At 39.4% G+C, this 5,177-nt stretch overlaps 1 pseudogene; it reads left to right on the top strand.

Annotated features, from left to right (window-relative positions):
- The first annotated feature begins 1,513 nt into the window (after window positions 1–1,513).
- Window positions 1,514–4,912, top strand: LOC102874858 (annotated as a pseudogene).
- The last annotated feature ends 265 nt before the right edge of the window (window positions 4,913–5,177 follow it).

Below are 5,177 nucleotides of genomic sequence, written 5' to 3'. Positions count from 1 at the left end.
TACAAAGCTTGAGCTACCATATTTATCCACCTCACTGAGGGTCTTTCTTAACTGACCCTCCCCTTTATCAAGTGTGATGATGTCTTCAGGAACATTGAAGTCTCATTCCTCACTTCTAAAGTAGCTACACTTGTCCCAAATTTATAGGCTTGTCTGCTGTAGAAGTTCTGGTGGCATAGTTTATTATGTGTTGTGCTGCTAACCAAAAGGTTGGCAGTTTATATTCACCAGCCAGCTCTTGAAAGATGGGACAGTCTCCTCCCATAAAGATAAGACACCATATGAAGGATCAGAGTCAATTAGACGCCATTGGGTTTGGGTTTTGCAGAACTCTTTGCATGTAAGGTGATTTACAAGAGTAGGTGGGTTCTACGCAAAGTTTGAAGATAACCAAAAGATGTATTAGCTGCACCTGATCCAGGCCATGGGCTTCACAATTATTTGTGGTGCATCAGACAACTGGACAGTGACTTAAGGATGACAGAAGAATTGATGTCTTTGAGTTGTGCTGGGAAAAAATGTTAAACATACCATGGACCGTCAAGAAAACAAATAGGTCTGTATTGGAGAGGATAAAACCAAGTTTCTCCTTATGGGTGAGGATCTTGAAGCACCATCTCACATACTCTGGGCATGTGGCCAGGTGAGACCAATCCTTGAGAAGGACCTCATGCTTAGAATGGTGGAGGGTCAGCACAGGAAAGGAAAACCCCGGATGAGATGGATTGATAGAGTAATGAGGGCAATGAGGATAGGTATGTTGGAGTTAGATGAGCTTAGGGCAGGGTAGGCTTCAGTGTGTTGTACATGGGGTTGCTATGAGTAGCAGGCGACTGTAACAGGCATAATTTTTTATTCCATTAGTCTGGCAGACCAGTAACCATTCTTTTATGAACTTAAATTTTTTTTTTGGTGTAGTGGTAAGGAATTGCACTGCCAATCAAAGGTGTGTGGTTCAAATCTGTCAGCTGCTCTGTGGAAGAAAGATGGGCACTCTCAAGTGACTTATTGCTTAAAACCTACTGGAGGGTCAGCTTTTGGCTGGTTCTGACTCAACAGTATGAAACAAAATGGGCTGTCTCTGACTCGATGGTATACAACACCACAGCTGTCCAATAACCTCTATTATCCCAGTCACAACAGTTGATGGTGGTAGCTTGGCACCTTCAACTTCTTAGGGCACTGCTTAGTTCTAGTCTCACAGACAGTAGTTCGTGTAGTCTAGTAGTCCTTTGGAGGAATCATTACAAGGCTTTGGTTTTCTTTACTCTTCTTTGTTTCAGAAACGACCTATAGTTCTATCTTAGATGGCTACTAGAAAGCTTAGCACTCTAGTCACTACTTACTAAAAGGACAGAGCACTTTTTTTTATGGGCTGTGCTATGCCAATTGATCTAGAAGTCCCCAGAGACCATGATACATTGCTCTCAAGCCAAATAAGTAACTCAGGCCTGTAAAGTAGTTGGTCCTGTGTTTAGAGGTTTTCCTGACTACCCCGTGTTCTATCGCACACATGGATATATTTGCAGCACAGGTATGTAAACAGAAATAACCACTGACAAACTTCTATATGTACATGATTGCATTTCCATACAGTCCAGTTTAATTTCTACTTATATATCCACTTGCTAATTATTGATATTATTGGAGGGATTGTCGATGTAATTGTATTGACTCTTGCTGCCTTTTACTGTGCATACCTCTGTGTCTTGTGTTGGTCATGTTCTGTTTTTCCTAATTTTGTGTATTCTGTTTTGTGTATTGTCTTTTGTGTATTGCTGCCATCTGTTGTGTACTGATGAGTGAGAAATGGCCCCTAGCTAACTCTCCAGTGGGTTTTCAGGAGCAGTAAATTGCAGAGGGGATCACTCATCCTCTAAAGAGCTGCTGGTGGATTGGAACCCCATACTTATGCAGTGGCAGCTCCCTGCCTGCCATCTAGTTAATTGAATTTTCCCTCCTCCTTTTTCTCCTTCCCTGGTAACAAAGAAACCATCTCCCTGAAAGCCTTTACATGACTTTTTAATACGTTTTAATTAAGTTTTTTTGGGTTTGTGTTTTTTTTTGTGTGTGATTATTTTCATCCAGTTTTCTCCAGATTCATCATACTGTGAATACTGTACAACACTGAATATTGTTCCACTGTATTTATGTACCTTGGTATGTTTACCCATTTATTTGTTGATAGGCACTTAGGTTGTTGCCATATTTTTGCTACTGTGAAAATTGCAGACTGAGTGCGCATTAAAACTCTTTCTTACCATGAAGTGAACAGACGGCATTTGTTCTTTTAGTTTGCATGCTGTAGGTAAAGGATCCTTTAGAAGATCAGAAGCATAATAGCTTTTTATTACACGGAAGTGTTCTTTTTGGCACAAAGCTACTCACTAAACTGTTCTTTCCATATTGTATTACTCCAGAATCTTTTTAAGTTTCTTAATTCATTAGTGCTGACAACTAAATAGATGGGCCTGTGGAGAAGCTGCCACTTAGAATCTGGCGGCATAACAGACATTACTAGGAGAAGATTCTTTGCATAAGCAAAAATACTACAGCTTTTCCACTTCACTCCTTATGAAATAATTCTATTTTAGCAGTTGCATGCATCAGACCAGTAAGCATTTGGCACAGAGTTTGTCAACCCTTTCCTGATATTACTATAGAAGGTAACTTCTCTAAGCATCTATGTATTGTTCATTTCCAGAGCTTGTGTAAGGAGGACAAATCATAGCTGCATTGTTCCAGCTATTCCATCATTCAAAACCTTGTAAAAGGCTATTACTTCAAGCAGAAGTGGCTGAATGATGAGAATTTATTCTCATTCTCCACTTCATCTTAAGTTTATAGGTGTAAGTGAAATTTTGCCAATTTTAGAAGTTGAACATGGACATTTAAATATTTTTTGGAAATTCTTTTACATCAGTACTGAAAGTGTTTAATGTCAACAAACATCTACAAGGAGCCCAGCTGACACTGGTTAAGTATTCAGTTACTAACCAAAAGGTTGGTGGTCTAAACCCAATGACTACTTCCCAGGAGACCTGCGTGGCAGATATCCACAGTCTTGGAAACAGGATGGGACAGTTCTACTCTGTCCTTTAGGGTCATAATGAGTTGGAATGGACTCAAGGGCAACCAGTTAAGCTTCTGATTTCAAGTTAAGGTAATAAAGTGTTAGTTTCTACTCAGCTGTTAGGGAGTTCTGGTGACACGAGTGGGTAAGGAGCTGGACTGCCAATCCAAAGGGAGGTGATTTAAATGCAACAGCTTCTCTGCAGGAGAAAAGTGAGATTTCCTCCTATGAGATTTATAGCTTCTGAAAACCATTGAAGGGTCAGCCATGAGTAAGTTCCGACTCAAAATTAATACTTTGTTCTTTATCTGTCATCTCAACTTTTGTTAAGTGGTAATTTATTTGTTGATTGGGAAGAGAACAATAACACCTATTATGTGTATTTTATTTTACAAATTAGTTACTATAACCATTTTGCAGATAACAGTAAATAGTAATAATAGTAGATAATAATTTTTGTTTCTCTTGCTATATACCAACAACTTGTTTAGCCTTTTTAACAAATACATGAAATAACTAATCAAACTTGTTGCCATCAAGTCAGTAACAACTCATAGCTATCCTTTAGGATAGTACAATGGCCCCAAGCATTTCCAGGGCTCTACTCTATGGAAGCTGTTGCCTCATCCCTCCACCACCTCCCCAGGAATAGCAGGTGAGTTTGCATCATAGATCTTTGATTAGCAGCTGTGGGCTTAACCACTGCACCATTAATACTCTTTTACTCTATGAAATTATTCTTTCTCAGAGAAGTTAATAATGCCCAAGAGGACAGAAAGATAAGCGATTTAGGGGAAAAACAAACTGGGCTTGTATAAAGCCCACATTCCAATGAAACCTAGGCACCAGATTCCATTTGTACCCTATAAAATCGACTAATTCCTAAAACTTGTGTAAATCAGTATCAGGCCATGGGTTTTAAAAGGAACAGACACAAAGCATATTAAATAAGAATACAATATATTATTTTAATAGTCCTGACAAAGTTCCTACTTAGAGACTAGTTGAGACATTTCTGAAACAGGTGTTAAGTAATAATGTGATAGGAATTGTGTTTGGGTTAATTAGAAAAGTGCAATGGGCTGAGGACAAAGCAAACATCACCCATGATTGGTAAGGTAAAAGATCACATAGAGAGGATTAGTAAAAGGGAGTCCAGTGGGCTAGAGAGTAATTCTGTCAAGATGTTATAGAAGTTCAGTGCTCCAGAATAATACAAATAGTTTTATGACATTGGTTTAGCATGCTGGGAAGTTGTCAAGCAAGCACGATAACTAAGACAACAAATGACAAGATGGAAGGCCTGTCTATTTAAGGTTGAGCCCTAAGTCTAGTTTGGAGTCTGATGGGTAAAGCGGTTGGATTCTGAAAGGTGGGCTCTCTTGTTTTCGTTGAGGGTTGGGTGTGGACTCTCTTGTTCGTTGGGTTTTTTTTGTTTTGTTTTTTAATTTAAGACTCTTATTTAGAGTTGGACTGTACTGTGGCAGAGGTGATCAAGAAGACCAAGGGCTCTCTTGTACGCCTTTCATTGATGTGCAGAAAAGGCTGAACATTAATGTACACTGATGGTTGACAAACCAAAGTGCAGAGCAGTTTTACAGGCTTTCAGCATGATGCCATACTTTTGAAAAAGAGTGGATAGAATGTGCCCATGGGATTGGTGGTATCTGGACAGAAAAAGAATGTATGATTGAGTATGATGATTTCAGAGAATGTTTGCTTCATCAGAAAACGATTAAACGGATGGCTGACATCTGGAAGCAGAGGGACAAGCTCATAAAGGAAGGGAAGTACACACCTCCACCCCACCACTTGGGCAAAGGAGAGCCCTGGCCCTGACCTGAGCACCTGCAGATCTTCACTGGAAAGATTCTTAAATGAAAACTTTGTGAAAGTGTCTAAAATAAAAGTCTATTCCATTAAAAAAAAAAAAAAAAGACTTATTTCGAGTCAACAGGACTTGGTGCACCCCTTGGTTAGTGTTATATTTTGGAAAAAATTCTTCTAAGTGATATAGCACTGGTCTGTCAGTTTACTGTACTGAGGTAACTTGGGGCTGCTGAGATGCTGAACCCTGTGCCACTGGTATGTCAAATGCCATATG

Source organism: Elephantulus edwardii, unplaced genomic scaffold, assembly GCF_000299155.1.
Source record: "Elephantulus edwardii isolate Elephantulus edwardi_28Jun2011 unplaced genomic scaffold, EleEdw1.0 scaffold00081, whole genome shotgun sequence".
In the NCBI taxonomy this organism is placed as follows: Eukaryota; Metazoa; Chordata; class Mammalia; order Macroscelidea; family Macroscelididae; genus Elephantulus; species Elephantulus edwardii.
This window is presented reverse-complemented; position numbering and strand designations above follow the sequence as displayed.